Raw genomic sequence first — 26,351 nt, forward strand, 5'->3', positions numbered from 1 at the left:
GCACCTTTGGGACTCCGGAGTTTCTTCTTGTGGGGTTGGTCTAATTCCAACACTCCTCAGTGCAGAAGACACCTCCATGCCTGGTCTATCCCACCTGGAAGACTTTAACGGCTCCAGCAGGACAATCCACGATGCCTTGTAGGAATCTAGGGTCCAGTTCCTTTGAAAGCGTCGCCTTCAGTCTGGGTTACAGACATACCTCCAAATTTTTCTACTTAGAATGTGCACGCATTCTCACACACATGCTTCTCAACATTTAATGTGCCTGTAAACCACCTAGGGTGGGGATTGAAGCTGCATTTCTTACAAGCTCCCAGGTAATGCTGCTGGTGTGGTCAGTGGCCCACATTCTGAATAGCGAGGATCTAATCAATATTCAATCCCTATTGGACTGTCTTCAGTTATCCCAAAATATCTTTGACAATTCTTTCTTTTTTTTAATTCAGGATCCAATTAGGAATCATGCACTACAATTTGCTGTCATGTCTTTTTAGAAAGAGGATGTGAGCTTTTATTTGGCTGCTTACTTGGTTACACAAAGACCCAGTGAAAGTGTCAGCATTTCCCCTTGTGAGACCCTCCTCCGTTAAATTCGTAGACAAGGACCACACTCCTCACAGCCTCTGTGAGGGAGGGGCAGAGGGGAGAGTGATGTTTTCCATTACATGGGAAAGGAACCACCTGGGCCAGCGGTATCATGGCAACCGGGAACCCGGAACTCCCCTCCCCAAGAGTATGAAAGCAATGACGAGTCTTACAAAGTGTTGGATTTAACTGAGTATGCAAGGAGACACCATTAGTGGCATCGAATGTTTGGCCACAGTTCCAGACCTATGGTAGAAAAACACTCAGTGCCACCCAAATTGCAATGGGTGGAGTGACTGGCCGGTGTGCGGGAGTTTTGCTCCAGAAAGTTGAAAACTGCAGTAGGTGGTGGCTTTCTTCTTCTTCAGATTGCCAGTCACAGTGGCTATGTGCAGACTGACTGGAAGAGCGTTGAAAAAGATGTAAACAAGGCAGAAGAGATTAGGAAAGGAGCAAATAAGGCAGCACTTGAAATCAATACAAGTGAAGAAGCAACAGAATCTATCAAACAGAACATTGTGATATCCAGTGGATTTGTGGGAGGCCTTGCATTTTAAGGGTATGAATATTGTGTCACAGTGGAGTTGCCTGTAAGAAGAGAAATGGTGTCAACAAGCTGGTTTCTCAACATTACTCACTACCAGATTCTCCAGGGGAGCGAGAAACAGCTAGGTGGACAATACAAAACTCACAACTTAGTGTTTTGCCACTGAAGTTTGGCAAACTAGTATCTGCTGTAAAAACAAGCTATATGGCATGTATACAATACTATTCCTGAGAAAAACGTGGCTTTCATTATTTTTTTAAATTTGCATTTGTTTTTAAATTAGCCCATAAACTACTACCATTGGATGTAGATATATAAAGAAAAAAATGTGCTGGATATATTCCCCAGTGAAGTATTATATTTGTTTCGTTTTATTTAAATAAGATGTTCTTCATTTTGCTTTATAGTATAGTGCTGCCAGTGATTAAAAATTTGTATTAGAGCTTCAACATTAAGGTTGGCTCTTTTTTTAAAGATATGTTTGCAATACACTGAAGAACTGTAATGCCCTTTGTGGAAGGACTTAGAAGTGATAGAATTATTAAAGATATTAAACAGACTTAACACCAGAAAAAAAAGAAAGAAAGAAAAGAAAGGAACCACCTGGAGTTGGTATTGTAATGGTTAGGTGGTGGTGGTTGTTGTTGTTGTTGTTGTTGTTGTTGTGTGTGTGTGTGTGTGTGTGTGTGTGTGTTTTAAATGCAAACCATACACACTGAGCTGGATTTTCTTTTTTCTTTTTTTAAGATTTTATTCATTTATTTGAGAGAGAGAAAGTGAGAGAGAGAGAGAGAGAGAGAGAGAGAGAGAGAGAGAGCACAAGAGGGGGGAGGGTCACAGGGAGCAGCAGACTCTTCACTGAGCAGGGATCCCAATGTGGGGCTCGATCCCAGGACTCTGGGATCATGACCTAAGCCGAAGGCAGCCGCTTAACTGGCTGATCCACCCGGGCGCCCTGACCTGGATTTTCTGAAGCAAGTGCTGGGATATGGCTCGTACCTCAGAATAGCAGAACAACACTTAAACACAACTGCACAGGAGTTTTACTGTCTTTGTTCTCAGACTTATCCATTATCTTATCTATTCCCTCCAGAGAAAGTAGACTCCAGGGCTATATCCAAGCATGGTGACAACCAATGGGTATACAAACTTCATTTCCTCTTTCTGAGAGCTTAGATTTTAAATATGTTTAGTTCCTTCTAGAATAAGTTTCCCAAGGGCTCTAGCAGCATGGGCCACAGGGACCTGCAACTGTCCAAATCTCACTACAGTGTCCAGTGTGGGTTCTGCAATTGCCTCCCTCACTGGGTGTGCCCATCACTACTCACCTCTGCAAACTTGTCATAGTGGCCTCTGCTAAAATGTGAATATTGCCTAGAAGGAATGATGGAAGGTAATCCTTATGGTCAGCTGGCTAGCAGACTCTCACCTAAAGAATCAGGAATCTGGATAGGAGACGAAGAGAGGCAGGGAACCCAGATAAACCGAAAGCACAGCAGATCATTTGGCATCCAGAATAAGAGTAAGCATCTCAAGAAAAAAGGTGGCATCAAAAGGAAACCAAGAAGTTCCCTGTTCACCAGCCTCACGCCAGCCTCTCACTTTGCCATATGCTCAGTCAACACATCATACTCCCAGGCAGCGCAGGAGTTACTGCAAAGAATGAAAAAAAATCCAAAAATAGAATGTTTTAGATCCAGAATCTACCTCTCTCCCAACATGGTGTTCCTCCTACAACATTTTTATAGTATTTCAGCCTCTGCTTAAGCAATCCCTAGGTGGGGGCCTATGTTCCTGTAGAATGCATCACATGTACTAACAGCCAACGGTTACTGAGTTCATTCAATACGGGCACCGTCCTAAGGGCTTTACTCACACTCAATCATTTAATCTCTACAATAGTCTTAAAATGGTAGTTCTGTTACAACCTCCATTTCACATATGAGGATACTGAGGTGCTGAGATGTTTAACAACTAGACCAAACTTACATATCTCTAACCTGGACCCAAGAAGTAGGATTCCAAGGCCAGTGATCTTAACCAGGTCTCTAAACTGCCTCCCAAGAAAACACCAAACAGAACAACTGCTGCTTTCTAAAAGAAGTTTAAATCCTAAGACATGGAGCACATATATTTTATATACTCACTCAACTTAAAAATTTAAAAGTCATAATGCAATGCGGTACAATGTACTTTTTCTTCATAATGTCTTGCCTTGGCTTTCTGCTTTTTCTGTTTTCTAGATTTTACTTGTGGTGGGCTCAACACAGACCTCCTGGGGAAAGACTTGTGCCAGAGAGGAAAGATAAAGATTCCTTCCATAAGTCACCCATGACAGGAAGCTTCCCCAAGGCTACAGGGGGGATTTGAGAATGGATTTATGGGGGAGGGGAGGGAAGGGAGATGATTAAATATTGTCTCTGAGACAATGACTTCCAAATTGATCAATCTTGCCCCAGCGTATTTTGATGTCTGTTAGGCATCTCCAACTTAACATCCAAACCAAAATATTTTATTTCTACCACCACTCCCCAACTAGCTCTCACCCACCTCATTAAAGCATACTACTGGTTACCAGTTCCATAGGCCAAAAACATGGCAGTCATCCAACATTTCTCTCTCCCTAACATCCACAGCAATCCCACTGGCAAGTCCTATTGGTTGTCTCTTCTCAAGATACCCAGCATTTAACCATTTCTCACCACCTGCCATCGCTATCACACCTTCTAAGCCACCATCATCTCCTGCCTGGATTACTCCCAGCTGGTCTATTTTCTTCCATTCTTGCTCTCTCAAAGATGATACTCCACATGGAAGCGGTGATCCTTAAAAGCATAAGTCACACCATTTCTCTCCCTGCTCAGAGCCCTCTAATGGCGTCTCATCAAACTTAGAATGAAATAAAAATTGCTCATCCTGGTCAACAGCATAGACTCTACATGATCTGGTGGTCCCTATCTACCTCTGCAAGGTCATCTGCTACCACTCTCCTCTTGCTCATTTCATTCTAGCCACAATGGCTTTCTCTGTTCCTTAAACAGTCTAAGCTTATTATCCCCTTGCATTTGCTATTCCCTTTGCCTATATTGCCTTTCCTTGTCCCTAAACCTTTTTAGAGCTCATTTCCCAATTCTGTTCAAATGTCACCTCCACAGAGACACCTTCCCTGGACACACTTCTAAAATAGTAGCTGTCCCAACCCCACCTCCAACCATGACTCTTTATCTCCTTATTCCACTCTTTTTGTAGTACATATCACCCCAAAATCACATTTCATATTTACTTATTTATGATTTATCCCATTAAATGATAAATTTTATGAGAGCAGGGATCTTATTTTATTTACAGTTGTTTCCCCAGTGACCGGAACGTTTTGAGTATTCAATTAATTTAATGCATAAATATATTCTAACAAGTCTAAAATTTATTTTAAAATATTTAGACTTCCTTGTTGATATCCAGATCCATATATCTCATGTATCTGTCTATGACCCATATGTCCCAAAGGAAACTCACACTCAGCATGTTGAAAACTGAGCTCATTATTACTTCCTGTTCTCTTCCCCAAGCTGCCCTTCCCTCCTCATTCCCAAGCTTAAAAAGCAGCACTATCATTCCACCTGAGACAGAAATCGAGACATCACTGTAGATCTACCAATCTATCACCAAGCCCTGTCATTTCTACTTGGATCAGATTGTGTTCTTAGTTACAAACAACAGACGCCACTCTAGCTAGTTTAAGAAAAAAAAAAAAGAATTTATTAAATTGTTAGGTAGCACAGAGAGTCTTCAGGAGGGCCTGTGAGCCAGGCTGCCCACAGAAACCCCGCTGCTGCTACCGCTGGCACACTGTGCACCACAGACAAACCCCAGAGCCAAGAGTGACTGCGCACTGCAGTGTCGTGCTGCTATCCTCATCAGAACGGATTCCAAGTGCTATCTCCTTCTTCACAACCCTCTTTCCCAAAACAAAGTCCTGATGGGCAGAGCCCAGATGATATGCCTGTGCCCCAACGGACAGAGACACTGGGAAAGTGAGTTTCTGGCTTCTTTGAGAATGGACACTAAGTTGGGAAATTCCCCAACCGTAGGAAGGGTGTTTGAGAAATGTTGGGCAGCTGCAAGGCATCTCAGACGTCAGTTAACACGATCTTCTATGTCCCCAGTCGACCCCACCACCACGGGCTCAGCTCTAGTATTCAGAGCTCGTGGTCTTGACTAATATGATAACTAAGGTTATCCCTGCCTCTTTTCTCACCTCCACACTAACGCTATGGCGCTACATCTAAAAGCAAGCCTTACCATGTCACTCCCTTGCTCACCATCCATTATTAAAAAACGAAAAGTTCCTCAAAAGCTCTCATTGCCCAGGTGTGGCTCAGTCAGTCAAGCGTCTGACTCCCTATCTCAGCTCAGGTCTTGATCTCAGTGTCTTGAGTTCGAGCCCCGCACTGGGCTCCATGCTGGGCGTGGAGCCTACTTAAAAAAGAAAAGCTCTCAGGGCGCCTGGGTGGCTCAGTTGGTTAAGCGACTGCCTTCGGCTCAGGTCATGATCTCAGGGTCCTGGGATCGAGCCCCGCATTGGGCTCCCTGCTCCGCGGGAAGCCTGCTTCTCCCTCTGACCCTCCCCCTGCTTGTGTTCCCTCTCTCGCTGTCTCTCTCTCTGTCAATTAAATAAATAAATAAAATCTTAAAAAAAAAGAAAAGAAAAGAAAAGCTCTCATTGCCTATTGATGAAGTACAAACTCCTTTGGTTTGTCTATAGAACTTTTCACAGATGGCCCTAGTCCATCTCCCCGAGATTCTCTCCTTACTCAGGATGCTATGTTTCAGCTACACCAAACTGCCCTTCTCCACGTGTCGCCTGTTTTCTCCTGCTTCTGTTGCTCTGTACACTATTCTTCCTATTCCTTGGAATGGCCCTCCTCCGACAAATTCTCACTCATCCTTCAAACCTCCTCTCAAGCGTCACCTCTTCTCTGCCTCTACCTTGATCCCCTCATTCAAGACAAGACACTCTCAACTTGGCTCTCCCTTGATGCCTACCTCTATCAGTACTTATTCTATTTTGTGGTTAACTGTTTGCTTTACGCCTCTCTCCAAGGCAGGAAGGAGCTAGACTGTGATCTCCGTGAAGGCAGGAACTATTGCCTTATTTTTGGATCCCCAACATGTTGTCTGGCTCATAGCAGACACAGCAAACTTTAGTTGGATGAATAGTAATGCTGCTGCTGCTGCTGAGAGTTGTCTCCACTTAGGGAACACTTAGGATGTGTCAGGCACTGTCAGGCAGGTATGATTATCCTCGTTTTATAAATGAGGAAAACTTTCCTGATATCATACAACTAGGAACCAACTGATCTGAAATATGAACTTTCATTTGATTTCAAAGCCTAGACTCTTATTCAATATATTCTACAGCCCCTATGAATAAATGAATGAGTATGTGGAAGAAAGGATAAATAAATAGCAGTGTGAAACTGTGTATTGTACTCTACAGTTAAAATTCCTCCCTCTCTAAACTCCATGGCCAGAACACTTGCCTTGCCTTTTTGTTATTTTATTTATTTCATTCTGCTTGAAATACAACTGCCCTTTGAGACAGCTCCTTGAGGGCAGGAAGTCATATCTTTCTCATGCCTATATCCACCCATTTGTATTAGTTTCCTGGGGTTGCCAAAATTAAGTATCACAAATTGGGTGGCTCCCAGTTCTGGAGGCTGAAGTGTGAGATCAAGGTATGGGCTGCTCCAGGCTTCAATCCCAGCTTCTGGTAGTTCTTTTGCTTGTGGCAGGAGAATGTTCACATGGCCTCTTTCCTATGTGCCTGTGTCCACATTTCCCTTTCAGGAGACTGTCACTTTGGACTAGGGCCCACCCTAATGACCTCATCTTAACTTGATCATCTGCAAAGACCCTTTCTCCAAATAAGGCCACATTTACAGGCACTGGGAATGAGGACTTCAACATATTTTGCGGGGGGCGGGGCGGGGGATGGACACACAATTCAACCCATAACACCATGTGTCTGGCAAAAGGTCTTGCAGTTAGCAGTTAGCAGATGCTCAGTTAAGGTTTGTTAAAAGACCTTGAGGGCACTCCAGTGAGACCTGGCCTCCAGCCAGCACGTTTGAGACCCTCTACCCATGGGCAAAGGTGAGGTGGATAAGCACTGTCTAAAGGCCACATCATTCCCTGCTAAATCTCTCGATGGCTGGTGGGTGGAGAGGAGCCAGTGAATGAGGCTCATCTTCTCTTAGAAAACAAGGTTTCCTCCTAGGAAAGGTATAATATCCTGGGGCTCATTTTGTGGATAAGAAGAAAGGGATTTGGGCAGGCTGCTTTTATGGCAGTGGTGTGGGCCAAGAAGTTGTAAACATGCCATCTGCTGGAATGTGTCTGCCTGCTTCACTTGGCAGATTCTCCAAGGACTGGATGAGCTCCAGCCAATGTCCAAGTCTCTGCATCCTTACTTGGGGCCCATAAGAATCTGTCCTGCTATCCAGAGCCCACTCCTCTGTGCCTCCCTGTCTCACCCCCAGGCCTCAGGGAAGTTATTTCATCCTATTTTTAAAAATTTAGACACATATCATATTGAGCAGTTCTTAGGTGCCTGGCACTTTATGCACCTTGTGTCATTCGATCTTTACCATAATAGCAGAAACCAGAGTTTTCATTTAATTGCAGATTACATCTATTTTAAAATGAATAAATTTTATCTATAAAATTTTTAAAAATAATAATAGAATGTGTAACCACTGTACAGGATAAGAAACAGAATATTACCAGTATCTTAGAGGTTTCTGTGGACCTCTCTCCAATGATACCACCTTCTCTTCCCTGCAAGAAAAACAACATCTGAATTGTTTTAATCATAGCCCTGCTCCTCTTTATAGTTTACTGACTATGTCTGTATCTCTTAGAGTATAATACTTAGTTGTGCCAATTTTTTTCTTTATATATAAAGGCAATCATACTGCTTGTAGTAGTCTTAGTAGCTTATTTCTTTCAATCATCGTTATGTTTTTAAAGATTCATCCATGTTGATACATGTAAAAGTAGCTCATTTTCTCTGCTGTGTAATTTTCCATTGAATAGAGAAACACAATCTATCTATTCTACTCTACGGATATTCGGGGTGTTATCAATCGGAGCGATTATGAACGACGCTGCCTGTACATTCTTCCACACGTCTTTCAGTGCACATAGGCAGAATTTCCCTCGGTTACCTTCTCAGAAATATAATGGATGGTTTTAGGATAAGCACATTTTAACTTTACTAGGTAACGCCAAAATGTTTTTGAGATGCTTATACCACGTTGCAATCCTGCTAACAGTGGATGAGAAATCTCATTACAGACTGGCCAACATCTAAATTTATCAGAATTAAAATTTTTGCCCATGTGGTGAGTAGGAAATTATAACTTTAATATGTACTTCCTTGATTACTAAAAAGGACAAGCACTAGTGAGGTTGAACCCCTCTCATAAAGGGCCTATTTTTGTCCATTTTTCTATTGGATTGTGTTGTCTTTCTCTTATTGATTTGTATTATTTTTTAAAATACTCTGGGGACTAGTCCTTTTGATTATCAATTTTATGTGTTGAAATACCTTCTTCATCTTTATGACTTTTCTTCTTACTCTCTATATGATGTCTTTTGATGACAGACCTTTAACAGAATGGAATTTTTCAATATTTATTTTATGATCTATGTTTTTGTATTTTGCTTAAAGAAATCCTTCTTTACTCTTAGAATATCCTAAAGATATTCTTCTAATTTGTCTTCTAAAAGTTTATACCTTTGCCTTTAATATTTAAGTCTATTCCACTTGAACTTGCCATTTGTAAACTGGGATTTAATTTCGGGTTTATCCACATGGATAGCCAATTGTCCCCACACCATTTCTTTCTTTCCATGCTATCGACAGTGGCTACTTTGTCTTAACCCACTGAGCCACCCAGGCACCCCAATGGCTACTTTGTCTTAATTCGAGTTTCCTATGTACATGTCTTTTCGGAGCCCTCTATACTTTTCCATTGGTCTGTCTGTCCCTGCACCAATATCACATTGACTTAATTCCTATAGCTTAATAAGGTCTTGGCATCTGGTAGGGCAAATCCCCCAGCTTCTCTTTGTCTTCCTAAGAGTATCAGCTATTCTAGGACTTCTGCTCTTTCATAAACATTCTAGTAATAATTTGTCAAGGTCCAGGACAATCTCTGGAGAATATTGACTGGAACTCTATGGAATCTCTATATTTAACAGTCCTTAAGATATTGAAGCTTCCTGTTGAAAAATCGGCTATATGGCCCCATTTATTAGGTCTTCTTTAACCTTTCAATATAGTTCTATAATTTTCTTCACAAAGCAGTTTTGCATTTTCTTCTTAAATTTGTTCCTACTTATATTTTGGTGTTTCCATAAATGATTATTTTCTTTAAAAATACTTTTTTTTAACTGAACACTGATGATGGATGTGATTGACTGTTCATATATGTTGCTCTTGCATGCAGTCTTTCTTCAAACTCACTTATTCATCCTTGATCTGTAGATCCTTCTGAGTGTTCAAAGCCTTTCTTTTCATTTAAATTTTCAAGCTCTAGCTATGCAAACAATGTTATTTTTTTCTTCCTTATCTTTTCTAATTTTCTAGTCATTGCATTGACTAGGATTTTCCAGTAAAATATAGGATGTCAAATGGACTTCCTTTTTTTTCAGATCTTAAATAGAACACTTGCAAGTTTGGGGTACCTGGCTGGATCAGTGGGAAGAGCATGTGACTCTTGATCTTGGGGTAGTGAGTCTGAGTCCCATATTAAGGAGTAGACTGAACTTAAAAAAATAAGAAGAACATTTTTCACTATTTCCTTTTAAATTAAATGTTTTCTGTAGATATTTTCGTGGATACTGTTTTCCAGGTTAGATACATCTCTTTTTTACCTTCATTTTTCTTCTTTTATTCATGAATAGATGTTAAATTTTATCAAGTATTTTTCTGAGTCATTTGAGTCTGGTGGCTCTTTGTTTTGTTGTTTTGTGTGTGTGGAAAGCTTTTAAATTACTATGTTTTTTTAAAACTAAGGTAGGACTATTCCAAAAAAAAAAAAAGAAGGAAAGAAAGAGAGAAAGAAAAGAAAAGAAAAAGGAAGGAAGGAAGGGAGGGAGGGAGGGAGAGAGAGAGAGAGAGAGAGAGAGAGAAAGAAAGAAAGAAAGAAAGAAAGAAAGAAAGAAAGAGAGAGAGAAAGAGAGAAAGAGAGAAAGAGAGAAAGAAAGAAAGAAAGAAAGAAAGAAAGAAAGAAAGAAAGAAAGAAAAGAAAGAAAGAAAGAAAAAGAAAGAAAGAAAGAAAGAAAGAAAGAAAGAAAGAAAGAAAGAAAGAAAGAAAGAAAGAAAGAAAGAAAGAAAGAAAAAGAGCAAGCCGGACTATTCAGATTTTCTGGGGTTTTTTGTTTGTTTTTGTTTTTGTTGCAGATTTTCTACTTTTTGAGTCCATTTTTCCGAGTTATATTTTCCTAGAATTAAACCCATTTCATCTAAGTTTTCAGATTCATTGGTATAAAGTTGTTCATAATGTCTTCTTTTCACCTATTAAATATTTTCATAATTGCAGTTTTGCCTTGTGCTTTTTTTTTTTTAAAGATTATTTATTTATTTGAGAGAGAGCAAGCGAACATGAGCAGGGAGGAGGAGCAGAGGGAAAGGAGAAGCAGACTCCTGGCAGAGCAGGAGCCCAGCGTGGGGCTCGATCTCAGGACCTCCAGCTCATGACCGGAGCTGAAGGCAGACGCCCAACCAACCAAGCCACCCAGACGTCCCCTTCTTGTTTCCATTCACAGTGTGCTGTTTTCCTAGGATGCTTTTTGAGTTTTATTTTATCATGAGTTGTTCATTTTCCTTGTAACTTTGTCTGAAGAAAATGCTAAAGGTTTGAGTTGAAGTTGAGTTCCTTTCAAGAAGATCCAAATTACTTCTGCCAGTCTCCTGGGGCACTATTCTTGTACTGCTTTAAGTTGCTTCTTCATGCAATGTTTTTTGACCACACAGGTGGCATGAATTCAGACTGCCAGATCCTTATAAGGGCTCAGTTATGGTGACCTAATCCTGGGGGAGGAGTTGTTTTATATCTCCACACAGTGACTAGGTTCAATATAAGGAAATATTATATTGCTCTGTCCCTCCTTGCTCTCACCTTCTGTGTAGCAGGGATTTTTTTTCTGGTTCATGCCTTTGGGATCCCAGTTTATGCGAGGGCATCTAATTCAATCTCTACTTTGGGCAAGCTCAAGGCTTCATCTCCTACCTCTCAAGTCCTGCACATCCATCAAAACAGAAGTTCAAGTTTCCTGGCCTAGGCAAAAACCTCAGAATGAAAATCACCTTGTTCCTAAATTACCTCTGGGTTCCTGCTCTTACCTCACTTTTGGGATTCACAGATTCTTTACTTTCAAGACACTTTAACAATGTGGTTAAAAAACAAAAACAAAAACAAAAAACACTTTTTTTTCTCTTCTTTCATTTTAGTTGCTTCAGTTGGGTTAGTCAGTGCATCTGATTCGTTATACTGCCAAAAACTGACACCCAGTGGTCTTTTCCAGATGACTAAAATGAGGCTTAGCTTACTTACTTACTTACTTACTTAGCCAGTAAGTGAGTAGTGATGACACCTAAAAGGAACCACAGGTAGCCTGAACTCTCACACAGCCTTTTGGTTGATGGACACATGCAGGCCAAGTGATTTAAAGCCAGACTCTCATGCAAAAAGTTCCAGGAAGGTTTAGTATCCCCTGGAAAGTGGAAGTTGATATTGTGTCAAGGGAAGAGTGGCTGCTTCCCTTTGTGGTCCCCTCTTCCATGTCATCTGCCCTTTAATACCATCTTGGGTCACAAATCTGGCAATTTTGTGTGTTATGTAAGCGGGAAGATATAGGGCTAGGGACCTTTGTACAATCGGCCAAGTCAGAACTTTGACCTAGAGCATGTCCTTTATTCCTTCATTTAACAAATGTTTGTTGAATACTTTGCTATTCCCTGGGAATTCCCTGAAAACAAGACCCAGTATCTGCATTCGTAGAGCTTACAGCTGATCGAGGAAACAGAGGAATGGAGCAGACCTTGTAAGGGTAGGATGGTGTCACAAAGGGGGAAGAACTGGATGCCATGGTAGGACGACAGAGTCAGGGGGCCACGGAGATCTTGCTGAAAGAAGTGACATCGAAGCTGAGACCTGGGGGCAAAGAGAAATTGGTCAGGCAGAGAGAGGAGGAGGCTGCAGTGCTCCACACACAGGAAGTCCTGAGCCCAGGGGTTGAGGTGAGGAGTGGCATGAGACAAGGCTGGAAGGTGGGCAGAGAGGCATATGGGGGAAGTGTCGTTTCTGTTGCCTTAAGAAGTCTGGACTCTGTCTGGAGGGAAATAAGAAGCCAAAGGGTTTTAAGGAGAGTTCACTCAGAAAAATCACTCTGACTGCATCATGGGGATAGGCTGCATGGGGAAATGAGATTATGGTGGCCTGTGGGGTCTGAGACATATTTAGGAAATGAGGGCTTTGGAGTTCCACTCCTGGCTCCATCACTTTATAGCTGCGTGATTTTAGGCAAATTACTTAGCCTCTTTTGCCTCCCCTTCCTCAGCTGTAAAGCAACAGTATGATAGGATCCACCCTATAGTGTTGTTGTGAGGCTTAAATGAGCTAACACACATAGAGTACTTTTGACATACGTAGTGTCTACTAAGGGTTTAATCTTACTGTTATCTGAACGGACAGACAGGACTTACCGGGTGAATGAATAAAGGAGGTGGGGAGAGAAGAATCAAAGATGACTGATGGAGGCGAAGTGATAAGGAACCCAGGTGAGGTGCAGGTCAGTTCAGTAGGAGGAGGCAGTGGGACATCCGTGGAGAGAAGTCTAGTCTCCTGCTGGAAGCGGCTGACATAGACAGGGAAGACAACCCTGGGGGGAAACACTGAGCTGAGTCTTGAAGGACAAGTAAGAGCTACTGAGGTGACGGGGAGAAGCGGGGAGGAGAGAAAACATGTAAAAGCCGGCCAGCAAGAGAACATAGCTGGAGCAAAGGCTGAGAAAAGCAACAGTCGGAGATAGAATGAGGAAAAGGCGGGGGTCTGATCTTACAAATGGAGCTACAGAGTTCATGCTTTACTTTCTCTTTTCAATACCCATAAGGAGAAGGTGACTTTTTGGGTTTTTTTCTCCTTTACCTTTTCTGAAACACACTGACTTGTTAAGATGTCCCCAACACCCAAAATGCTCTTGCCCTATTGCTTGAGCTTAATGAAAATAGGTAATGGTGTATCTATTTTATCAATGTAGTAGCTTGGTATATAATGTCTTTTGTGGGCGTGGACTTCTCCGTCATTCTGCATCAAAGGGGTTCTTTCCAGAAGGTGGGGTTGAGGCCTGGCTACCTTTTTCTCTGTGGGACACCCGGGGCAGATGACAGACTTTGATGGTAAGGAAGAAGCTTCTCTGCTCCTCTTCACGTGTCAAGTCTGTGGCACAGAGCCAGCTAGAACCCTGGACTTCGCTCACTGTCAAACTCTCAACATGATTTGTTCTTTCCGCCTTTGAGGCTTGGTAAGCCACCCAAATTTAAGCCAGATCTGTAGCTTCAGGCCAACACTGACAGAACATCCTCATGATTTTCCAACATCAGGAGCCCAGGTGTGCTGGTCATGATTCTTCCCGCCCTTTCCCCCTCGCTCTTCACAGACCTCACGTACTGTAAACTGTCTGCGGCAGCACCATCGGGCAGCGTCCCCCAAATTCGGCCAGATGAGTCATGGGCTGCTGACTCTACATCACTGGTGAAACTTCCTGAAATCCTGCACATCGGTATAGGTCTATAAAATTGAGTCAGTGCCAGTCATGGCATTTCCCAGGGTCGCTAATGTTCTCCCAGGGCATTATTTACGTCTGGCCCCATGGGTTCATTATCAGGGAGGTGTTAATTTTAGTGCAGAGCTCTGGGGTTCTGCGGGAAGCCAGTCCTGGGTTCAAATCCTGCCTCCGTCCTCCACTAGTTGTATAACCTCCGACAAGCTAAGCCTCTATTTCCTCACCAGTGAGACCCCCTGTAATACGGCGATGATAATGACTACTTGGAAGGGTTGCTGGAAGGATTAGAAACAACCATATAAAGAACCTAGCATGTAGTAGGTATTCAGAAATCGACAGCTACCATTAATAATAGCATTTTGAGGTATTGTTTCTGAGAGCAGATCTAGCCATCTGTGCTGACATGCCATTTCCTGCCAGGACACGCAATGAGGTAGGTTGGTGGTAGGGAAGGTGCAGAGGTGATCTTACCCTAGACTCCAGGGATTCTCCTGATTTTAGCCCATTCCCCATAGGACAGAGGGCAGATTAAAGGGCACATCTGTCTCCATGGTTCACCGTTTCTTTGGGCTGAGACATAGACTCCCCAGCTTCAGGGAACCTTTCCGTCTTCTTTATGAACCACTTCTACAATTTCCCCAAGGCTAATATTTAATATATAATTTTCTAATTAGCACTTCTCAGTCACCATCTCCAACTGGTCCACAACACCCCTGGGAACTTTGATGTGATGGAATCTTTAATACTTTGCATGCTGCCCCAGCTCACCGCAACCCTCTCCTCCAGTGGAACTGGCTCAGAAGGCAAGTGCAGGAAGAGTTCCTTGCCTCATTCCTAATGATCACTTCCTCATTCACTGTAGGTTGGTATCTCAGTCCAGCTGCAGTCTTTGTTCTGGAATCATTCTGGACAGGGAGGATGAGATATAATGCACACACAACTTACCTTTCAGGCTTACAAGCTTAAAATCCCCTCTACAGTTACAGCTGAACTGTAGGAGTGCCAGGAGAAAACAGGACGCTTGCAAGGCTCCACAAGGATAATCCTTTGGGATCTGAGCAATCTTCCCAGCCAGACGTTACAATGTGCTAACACCCTTGTGAGTCATGAACTAACTCATGGTCAATTCTGTTTGGAGAACAGGATGAATAATTGAGAGTAACTGGGTGTTTGCCTGAATCTGGGCCTAACCCAGTATTTATTCTGTTTTCTTGTCTCTTTTTGCCTAAAACAAACATGTCTAGTTTCCCATCTTCTTCCACATTCCCTGCTTAATCCTTCACCGGCTTTTAGAGGAAAGTCCAAAGTCTTTAACACACTCTAAAGACCCCAATGGGTGGTCCTGCCTATGTCTCCAGCATTTCTATGCCAAGCTAGAAAGACTAGAAGTGAGGGCAGCCACATCCTTGGGGGGTACGTGCCTAAAACCCATAAGTCTAATTTTTTTAACTTTTTTCTGTTGGAATAATTTTAGACTCATAGACAAGTTGCAAAAAGTAAAACAGAAAGTTCCCCCATTTCTTTAAACCAGCTTCCCTTAATGTTTACATTTTATGTGACCATAGTACAATGATCCAAACCAGGAAAATACCATTGGTACAATACTATTAACTGAACTACAGTCTTTATTTGAATTTCAGCAGTTTTCCCACTAACATCCTTTCTCTGGTCCGGGATCCAATCTGGGATCTCACATTGTATTTACTTGTCATGCCTTTTTAGTTTCTTTAATCTGTGAGTTTCTTAGTCATTCATTGTCTTTCATGCCCTTGACCTTTTGAAGAGTGCCGGTCAATTATTTTGTAGAATGTCCCTCAGTGTGGATGTGTGGTGTTTTCTCGTGGTGTTTTTTGGCAAAAATACCACAGAAATGATGTCATACTGTTCTCAGGGCATCATAGCAAGGGGTACATGATGTGGGTATGCCTTACTACGGGTGATATCAACCTTGATCACTGACTAGACTTTCTTCTTTATGCTTAGCTTTTAACATTTTCATTTCTTCTCTTATTATCCTTTCTCCTCTGGGGAACTCATCCTTTCTCATGAGTTTGAGTATCATCTGTCTACACCTTAAATATAACCAAATTCATATATATATATATATTTTAAAGATTTTATTTATTTAATTGAAGGAGAGGGAGAGAGAGAGAGAGAGAGAGCACAAGCAAGGTGGGGGGAGCCGCAGGGAGAGGGAGAAGCAGACTCCCCGCTGAGCAGGGAGCCCGATGCGGGACTCAATCCCAGGACCCTGGGATCACGACCTGAGCCGAAGGCAGAGGCTCAACCGACTGAGCCACCCAGGTGCCTTCCAAATTTATATTTTTATGCTATAGCTCTCCTTTGACCTTTAGGCTATGTGTCCAACAGCCTACTTAATCTTTCCACTTGGATATCTAATAAGGATCTCAAATGTAATATCCAAAACCAAACTCCTGAATTTCCAGCTGTCTTTGACATCTTTGTGAATAGCAATTCATCTTTCCAGTAGCCCAAGCCAAAAGTATTGGTGTCATCGTTCACTCTTCTCTTTCTTCCTCACTACATTCAAACCAGAAAATGCTGCTGGTTCTATATTAAAAACCTATCCAGGTTCTACCACTTCTTACCACCTTCTCAGCTACCACTCTGATATAAGTTACTACCACCACCACCATCTTCCTCTTGGATTATTGTGATTTTTACCCAAATGATGTCCTCGATGTTGGCCTTATCTTTCTACAGTCTTTTCTCCATAGGGCAGCCACAGTAATCTCTCCAAAGTGTTAAGTCAGATCACGTAATTCCTCTGATCAAAACCCTCCGATAGCTTCAAATTTCAGTTAAAAGCTAAAATCCTTTTCCAGTAGGGCTATCAGGCCCTATGTGATCCAGTCTGCCAACTTCCCCGGTCACATCTCTTTGTCTTCATCTCCTATTGCTCTCCTCCTTGCTATTCCTTGAAAACTGTCACGTTTGCTCCTAATCTGAGGTCTTTGCTTGTGAGGTCAGTCCTTTTTCAGCAATCCCCCACTCAGTAATGGCGACTCCACCAATTCCGCCGCACAAACTGGAGTCTCACAGCCATCCTCAGTGATTTCCTCCCCCTCAGGTCCAATTCACCATCAGACACTGTGTCTTTTTTTTCCCCACATAAACAACGTTCAAACCTATTTCTCATCCTCACTGCTAATACCTGGGTTCACTATTATCTCTCTTCCCTGATCTCTTTGGCCACGGCCAATCAACTCTCCCCACTGTGGCCCAAGCCGACTTTTCTAAATGCCAATCTCATCCGATCACAGCCCGCTTACATGCTCTTTAATGACTTCCCACAGCTGAGAGACATAGACCACAATTCTTAACATGCCTTACATAGCCCTGCTGGTGTGGCCCTCATTCTCCATACTCCAGCCACAGCGGCCTTCTTTCCATTCCTCAGATGGTACAATGCTGCCCCCTGCCATGTCCAGCTCCTCTTTTTGGGAAATCCTCCACCCACCCCATCCTGCCCCCACTCTCCAGCTCACTCCTTTGCCTAGCTAAAATCTATACCTATACATCGGCACATTGCAACTTAATTATCATTTCCTCAGAGGAGCCTCCCCTCCTCCATCCACAGAGAGTTTCTCTGTTTCATACTATCAAAGAATCTTGCTTCGTTCCTATAGAATGTTCACACTAGCTTGCAATTGTCTATTCAGGACTGGGATTATTTGTCAAATACCTGTCTGCCCCATTAGACTGTAAATCTTATGATAGAGAGCTAAGTGGTGGACACACGGTTGACATTCAATAAATATTTGTTGAATGAATAAATGAATAAATCAATGAATTGATGAAAATAAAATCATGCTTTTGAAAGACAGATCTGGCAAATCAATTAAAAGGAAGAGAAAGGTGAAGGGCAGGAGTTCTGTATAATTAGTAGGCTGTTTAAGTAACATAGGCCAGGAAAGAGGAAATAATACTCTAAACAAGGATGGTGGGAGGGGAATGGAAAGTAACTGGCGCTACCAATATACCAGCTTACCCACAAAAAGCCAGCAACACTGTGCTCTGTGCCCACTGCTCATCCCAGATGTGGGCAGAGGATGGACAAATGCCTGGCATGTTCAGCAGTCTCAACACTGGGGGAAGTTCTGTGGCGAAGACAAAAGGCACTTTCTAGGACATTTTCTCTCTTAAAAAGACAAACCCATTTGAAAGACAAAGACATTCTAGGACCATTTTGCCATCCTCTGGACTCTCGAGGTTCATAAATAGGCTGGTTCCTGTGTTTTTAACAGTATCTGATCTATCTGATTACATTTTCGATTTAAAAGTTCCATTACTACAAGAAGCAACTTCATCACCAGGAGGGCCCAGAGCCCAGACTATACTAGCTCCCTGTCATATAATTTAGCCTCAGTCATACCTCAGACAATATTTACACAAGGTCACTTCTTCAAACCATGTCTAGCCTTCCCCAATGACAATATTATTTATGCCAAATGCTTCTCCTAAGGGATGGAAAACTGCCAACTCGGGTTTAATAGGCTATACGGACAGGCTAGAAAAACATCATTTGTAGCACACACAGTTTATGCATTTAGTATATAACTAGGTGTACAGACTGATCATTGGAAACATGGCTGAAAGCTGGCCCCAGAAAAAGAAAAAAAAAAAAAAAAGCCACAAAAGCACTAAGGTTTGGATCTTTCCTCCCTGATATTAGTTTTGGAAACCCTGGGTGTAGTCAGAATTATGAATGCACAAGAGAGAGCTGCCTCAGACTTCAGTGGCTACCTGAATATCCAAAATAGGGGGAAAACCTGCAAAAGGAAATTTAACTTGGGCGTATGTGCCCAGCAGCCATCCTCCTGTGGTTGCAAATTCATGTGACCATCCAGGGGAACAGGCAGCCCAGAGGCCTTTGGTAACAAAGAACAGTCTAACCCATTGATGTTAATTTACCAAATTATTCACATCCCGCAATCTGGAATAGAAATCAGTGGCCAAAATATGCCTCCTCTACACCTCAGTCAAAACACCTATAAAAATCTAGATACCAGGAGGCAAAGTCTGGAACATAAACGACTTCATCCTGTTGCCAATGAGTTATTAAAGTACCGAATGATGGGGCCGCCAGGGATGTCTGGGCTACCCTGGCTTCCAAGCTCTGGTCTTGGGGTATCTTTAATAAGACATTTGGCCAAAATATATTGGGGACAACTCCTTTCTCTTAAAATCTAGTTAAGGATACAAGTCATACCTTCCACTTAATCCCTTACGGACCACTGGAACTTTAAAATCTCTGTAGTAGAACATTAACAAACTTTGGGAGGCTGAGCTTTCACATAAAGTATACAATATCTGTCCAGACTTGCATGACTTTATGATGAATATCACTAATAAATAATTTGTACATTATTGTTCTTTAAATAGATACTACCACTCCTACATAAAAACATCATCATACCTAATTTAAATTTTAGGAAACAAATGTCAGTTATAAAGAGGTTTCAAAAATTCAAAATTGTTCCTTTGTATTGATAAATTTGGAATGATTCTTGGTCCTTAAAATGTGTTTTTTAAAGGCTGTAAGTGCTGTATTTTTGCTTCCAAGTGCTCTTTCCAGAGGAGTTGCCTCCCGTGGGCCCAACGTTTAGTAGTACTTGAGATATCATTATTTATTAATAATACTAGCATGCACACTTCCCAATGAGCACTTGGCCAAGCAATTCCCTGCCCAGGAATTATTTCAGGACAATAATTAGAAACGTGTGCAGAGATATTCACCACAGAACTACTTACTATTGGTAGTAAATGTACAACAATAAAAGACTAGTTAAACAAATTAGCCATATGATGGAATACCATATAACCATAAAAAATCATGTTACAGAAAAATATCTAACCTTTGGAGAAAGTTTATAGTACACCAAATGAAAAAAGAGATGACAAAACAATATATACCAAACACATGTCCAGGTGGAATGATATAAAAATATTAACCCATGCAGAACAGTCCTAAGGGCTCCCCAAAGTGATGTGGGCAGGATTTAAGAAGGGGGCTAAGGAAGTGCACTGATGTGACTTCATTAAAATCCGCAGGCCAGAAAGACTTATGGACATTTGGACAGGAATTTTTACTTACGCTTTTACTACAGTAGTAATCTGCATCCCACCTGTCATGATCCAAGCAAGGGAAGAAGAGCATGGGCATTTTTCGCTGTTTCTAGCCCAGTGGTGGTTTGGACAGGGCCTGTGTAAGACTCCATCTGGTCTTCTGTCTGAAGCACTTTGCTTAAGCCAAGAGCAAGAAAACTGACTTCAGTCTCACACAGTGAGATTCCCCTAGTCTACAGGAAAGCATTGCCATATGGTTCCTAACATTATAGCACTCATGGGTAACCCCTGAAGCCATCTTCATGTCCACATGATCCTACAGCATAGAGATTTATTAGGATATTGTAAATAAAACTTGGATAAACAGAAGCATGAAATGGGAGACCCCACAGGCTAGGGAAAAAAAAAGAAAAAAGAAAAACAAACCTGCTCTGTCAGCTTCTCTGGAAAACAGATATGGGTCATGATTTATCAAGACAGGAGCTTTTTCAAGGCATGATTATAGGCAAGAGAAAGTTGAATAAAGTTTTGACTTAGAAGTGCCTCTGCATATTTCTGCTGGACTTTCTTACTTGAATGTTCCTTGGGCTCCCCAAGCTCAATGCACTGGAAGCAAGGATCATTCTCTTCTTTTTTTTTTCCTTAGTGTCACTATCTGAATGGCACCTGAATAGAGGTGACAGGCGAAGCAAAAGAGACGACTAAGAACTCTGATGAGTTCTTAGTCATTCATTCCCAGTGAGACTGGGGAAGAGGACCAAGGACAGACCCTTAGGACCGGCCCACATGTGAGGTGGAGGGAGAGAAAAGTAAATTCAAAGGGGTCATCCAAGAAGTCAGAGTAAGAATGACTTTCCTCTGTATCAAGCTATATAAACATAATTTGCTTTAAGGTGGAAATTTTAGTCAAAAATATACTTTGAAGACAACATAGTTTTATTTTGTTTGATGCTAATGGATCTTTGACTGAAACTAAAATAATCCAGATGTATCAGATAAAGCAAAACCATGCTTAAATATTTCCAAGAGTTCAACTATTTCACCCTCCTGAAAAAAAATTAAAAAAAAAACTTTTTAAGAGGTAAGTGAATAATTTATAATATAACTTTATATAAGAGGAGATCCAAAATGTTGAATGTCTCAAGGAAAATTTATCAACGGGTACAACTTGAAAGGGTCCTACTGACTTTATAGGCCCAGGAGTCCCATTCATAAAGGTCAAATTGACATTTTTGCTTGAACATATCATTAAACAGTAGGAGCTAATGGGGGTTCACTTTTGTTTCCTAGGCTGAAGTGTTGTTTGGCTCCCTCTGTTCAGAAATAACCACAGGGCTCACTCACTCAGCAGTAATGCTGAGAGCATCCTCCCAGACTGGAAGGTTGAAAACAGTTGCCTCTGTGGTTCCTGCAGCCGGGATCAGACTAGAACAATTGTGCAGTCAATTTGGCCCATCTTGAGGACTTTGGCTCTCGAACGGCAGGGCTGTGCAGACTAAACTAGAGGTTATTTTACAAGGACCATCAAAATCCTCATTTGCATGTGTGAAATTCCTGTGGAGAGGCTGGTTTTGAATCTGGCTGGCTGGGCCAGATTACAAGTTGAGTCTGCTAGTGTGAATGTAAATAGCATCAGCTAGATCTCGGGCCCTCCCAGTCAGCCTTTCCCTTCTCTGGACCAAATCGCTAGCCAATTGTTTGAAGTTCAACACAAGTGACCCCAACACCTGCCATTCACCTCCCAGCTAGCAGAAGACATCACATTTTCTTGGAACAAATGGTCATCAACAGCCACCACAATAACAATGTTCATTGAGTACTCACAATGAGCTGAAAGCTTTACACACACCATCTCCTCAGAGCCTCACCACAACCCGATTAAGTGTGGCATTACCACTGCATTATCATTTTTCATGGGCGAAAACTGAGGCTTAGAGAGATTAAGGATAACTCATACCAGGTCACACAGGTAGAAAGCAATAGATTTGAATGCAACTAGTTTAACTTCCACATTTATGCCTTTCACCATTTTTGCCTGATGCCATGTTGCTTCCTTTTAGTAGGCTGAGTTCAGCTGGCAATGAATAGCAGCAATGAACACTGGAATCAAATCCAAAAGGCTGTGTGATATGGAACAGCATCAAGTTTGAATGGAACTCAGTTACCTGTGTCATTTTTGTCTTAAAATAGAGCTGTGTGAATTATAGGGAGCCATGTCACTTGGGGACTGGGATTCTCATTCTTAAAAAATCTGGACATTAGAGATTCTTCGGAACCATCAGGAAACCCTTGCTTTGGGAGGTGTGTGACACAGGTCCCTGACATCCCTTCCAGGGAAGAACGCGGCACAGTAGTTACAAATATCCCAGCTTTCCATCCCTCCAGAACATCTTCCACATATGGAGGGGGGTGTCCTATACTCGTCGCCTACACAGCAGTCTGGCAACCACTGGCCAAAGTGGTTTATAACATCTGGATAACTGCTTCCAGATGTGGCCTTCCCCTGAAATACTTGATTAAAAGTTTCACACTCAGCATCTGGAAATAACTGACACAGGCACAGAGAGCTCCTATCATCTGCACCTAGAATAGAAGCAGTAGGGTCACTCCAAAGATGAGAGCATGTGCATAGCCTCTCAAGAGCCCAAGAAAACAGTGAGATTGCGGATCTATTGTGTCCTCACCGAAGTCAAGCAAATGGAGCTGAGCCTGGAGGCAGTAAAATGGACTGCGCAGAGCAGGGGCTTTGGAATCAGATCCGCATCCAAACACCGACTCCACCAGTCACCAGCAGGGACTTTTAGCAAAGACTTAACCTCCTGGAGCCTCAGATTTCTCCTCTATAAAATGGGAATGCAACGATGTTCAGGGGAAGATTGTGACATGCCTGGCACATAGCAAGCACTCAATAAATGGTTGTCTCGCTTTTCTTCTCATTAGTTGAGTCTAGAAACACAATTCACTGTTATGCCTATTACATAACTGAATAAAACACTTAGGACTAGCAGTTCCTTTTTCACTGTTTATACAGAACATTAACATTTTTTAAATAATAGTACCAGGTGTTTATAATGCGTCCTTTTGAGGAGGAGCTCAATTTCACTTCAATAAGGGAAAAATCTCTGAATTCGTCTTAGAAACAGATTCAGACCAATCCTGAGCCCAGAGGAAAATTCTGTGGTCCCTCACATCTTCTGGAGCTAGACATCTTGGTGATACAGAGAAAAGGGAGTCCAGCTAGACTTGAGGTTAAGATCCACCAAATCTGTGAAGGGGTGAGACAAAATGATCGTCACTTAATAGGTGCAGGAAGGTTAAGCGACATTTTGAGTGTGGGGTTTGAAGATTTAGTCCAAGTGAGTAAGCTAATCTCATTCACGCTACAGTATTGCCCCCCTTCCCTTTGAGAGTCATCATCAAGGGCTGTAATTTATGGAGCCATCAGCAATATTGCAGAGCAGTGACAGGTACTTCTCTTACACGACTTCCGTGCGCTCTTCTTTACAACCTGCTAGTAAAGCAGACATTATCAGCAGCCCCGTTTTTCAGGTGAGGAAATTGTAGCTCCAAGAACTTAAATAGTTTGCCACAAATCATAAAGCCAACGAGCGGCAGACCTGGAATTTGAACCCGCCCGTCTAACTCCAAAGGCATCTGCCGAGAGCTGAGAAACGCCAACTTCCCCCTAGCATGCAGCGAGTGAAGGACTGGTGAGAATGACTCGCCCGTTCATCGCCTGCAGCCGTGAGGATAATTAAACTGCGGCATCTCTTGTTTGCCGTGTCCACAGTCTGGGCTGTGCCCACAGTTCCTCCTGGCGGCTAGAACACCTTTTTCTGCGGGTCCAGCCTGCTGGACAGGTGTTCGGCACAACAGCTCCCTTTCTCCCCATCTGCATCTCTGTGCACGGTGAGGCCCTGACCTCTCACGGGCGGCTGCTCCCCACATGTGCTCACCGCCCCGTTGATGAGAAATGGCAGGAGCAGGTATTAGAGGTGGAGGGTCTGGCTTATTGCTCTGAATGTATTAAAAACCATTCCCAGACTCCACATAAAGAGTTTTACACACGCGGCACATATGATACAAGGGAGACAGAGAAGCAGACGTGGGGATAACCACAGTGAGACAAGTAACCACAACAGAAGTCTGGAGAGCCGGGCCTAAGGAAAGCTACTTTTCACAGACCGAGTGATGGATGTCTCCTCGGCAGACAGACAGCTAAAGGTACTTATTTTTATAAAAAGTGGACAGAAGGAACTCCAGACATCCAGACCTGCTCTCTTCCTATTCTTGGATCCAGAGCTGACTCAGCCTCTCTGCTTCCCTTTGCAGGATGGTGAGTTATTCCATGCGCCCGTGCTAATTATTCACATCCCGCACTCTCTTTTCTCACAGGTCGTTGAAATGTCTCCTTGTCTGGGTTAGAACTTGGGTGGATGCTGAATTGCCTTCTGGAGCCCTCCCCAGTGATGAATTTCTCATACCTAGGGTATTGTTTGTGGGGAAAATTCTTTCAATTTAAAGGCCCTTGAGATGGTTAGTCCAAAGACTTTGTTTTACTAGGCTCTTGAAGACGATGCTTACCATCTATTGAGTACACAGTAAGTGCCAGATAATTTCCATAAGCTATCACATTTAGCCCTCATAAAAATCACATAAGGTAGGTATTAGCCCCATTGTACAGATCAACAGCAGAGAGGACACACACAATAAATGGAAGGGAAGATAAAACCATATGGCATACAAGCATTTCCTTAGAGTTTCTTTAGTATGGAAGAGGCAGAGTGATGTGGTGAAAGGAGCTGCACCTGGGCCAGGAGATGTGAATTCTTATCCTGGCATTGACACTAGCCAGATCTGGATCTGGGCAAGACCCTTTAGCTCTGTGCACCTCTGTTTATCTGATCTAAAAAAAAAAAAAAAAAAAAAGTAGGTGTTTGGACTAGGCAATTTCCATACATATATGGCCTCTTCATCTTTCTATGGCTATGACCTATTTTCATACTGTAGTTAATAATGTCAGACTCTTCACGAATAAAGTCCTAAAACAAAGCTAGTCCATCAGCACTGAATCGATGTCTTTCATCACCCAACTCTGGAGAACAGCCCAGCCAAGCCACATCTAGATTGCAACTGAAAGAAACCGTGACACTTTACTCTTTCCAGAGTAATTCAGCAAACCATAGCTTTTAAAGACAAGTTGAAGCAGAACTTCAAGCCCTGTGGCACAATCACTGATGCAGTTGTTTTACTACTTACTACTACTACTGTCTGAGAGGTTTCCTTACCAAAAGTAGATATTTGATATTCTGATCATCTTCTGCTGTATAATAAACCTTCCTCAAAACTTAGTGATTTACAACTATTTAATTTTTTTTTCATGGTTCTGGGTGTTTAAAGGCTCAGCTGGGTGGTTCTCTTTTGGAGTCCCTCAAATTCATTCTGTTGAATGAAGGCAGAGGTTGGAGTCTTCTAAAGGTTTCTTCACTCCCACATCTGACATGTGGGCTGGGATGGCTGTGGGCTGGTCGTCCCTCTGTCCATGTGGCTTCTATGTGTGGCTACCTTGGGTCTCCCCGCAGCATGGTAGTCTTGGGGGTAGTCAGCTATCTTATATCACTGGGGCTGGATTCCCCCAGAGTGAGCATTCCAAGAGAGCCAGGCAGAAGCTGTAAGCTTTCTTATGACCTAGCCTCACTTCTCCTGTGAGTTATGCTGTTAGTCGCAGCATTCACCTATCAGCTCAGACTCCAAGAAGTGGAAGCACAGATTCCACTGCTCAAGGGGAGAGTGGTTTGCACATAGAGGAAGGAACTGATGGGAGCCATCTTGAAGACAAGTTACTCTACTTGCCTATCTCAGAGCAAAATGAACTATGGGTAAAAGACTCTCTCTTTCATTCTCTCTCTCTCACACACCACAAACAGGTTGAACCCCATAAAGAAGAGTAATTGGTGGAAAGCACGCTTCCATTTTCTGTGAGATAACATTACACTTTGTCATTGATGGAAAAGGGAGAACAACTTAATTGAGGAAATGTCTTCAAAAAGAAATAGTAAAGGCATGTTAGTGGTCTAGTTAAGTCTGCAAGGACGGATTTTGATATCTCAGTAATCTTAAGACAAATCCAGATGTCCATTTGTGATCATCCTTAAATGAAGGTGAAACCAGCAGGGTGAAGTTGCCAGACACAGTCCCAGACATCTACACAGATAAGCGGGCTTGATGTGTGGCAGTTTTGACGGGCAGGCTTAAGAACACTAAGAAACAAACT

At 42.4% G+C, this 26,351-nt stretch overlaps 1 long non-coding RNA gene and 1 pseudogene across 1 annotated transcript in view; one reads left to right on the forward strand and one right to left on the reverse strand.

The window, feature by feature from the left end:
* Positions 1 to 665: 665 nt before the first annotated feature.
* Positions 666 to 1,158, forward strand: LOC148164350 (FUN14 domain-containing protein 1 pseudogene; annotated as a pseudogene).
* Positions 1,159 to 2,038: 880 nt separating this feature from the next.
* Positions 2,039 to 26,351, reverse strand: part of LOC114224678 (uncharacterized) — a 47,652-nt gene continuing 23,339 nt past the window's right edge. The window contains exons 2-4 of the long non-coding RNA XR_003612433.2: positions 12,245 to 12,357; positions 7,919 to 7,972; positions 2,039 to 2,785 (exon numbers count right to left, since the gene is read on the reverse strand). This is a non-coding gene — a long non-coding RNA (uncharacterized LOC114224678). The remainder of the gene's footprint in view (positions 2,786 to 7,918; positions 7,973 to 12,244; positions 12,358 to 26,351) is intronic.

This window comes from Eumetopias jubatus, unplaced genomic scaffold (genome assembly GCF_037043125.1).
Source record: "Eumetopias jubatus isolate StellerSeaLion01/CBP00866 unplaced genomic scaffold, mEumJub1_p1.0 scaffold_5, whole genome shotgun sequence".
NCBI lineage: Eukaryota > Metazoa > Chordata > Mammalia > Carnivora > Otariidae > Eumetopias > Eumetopias jubatus.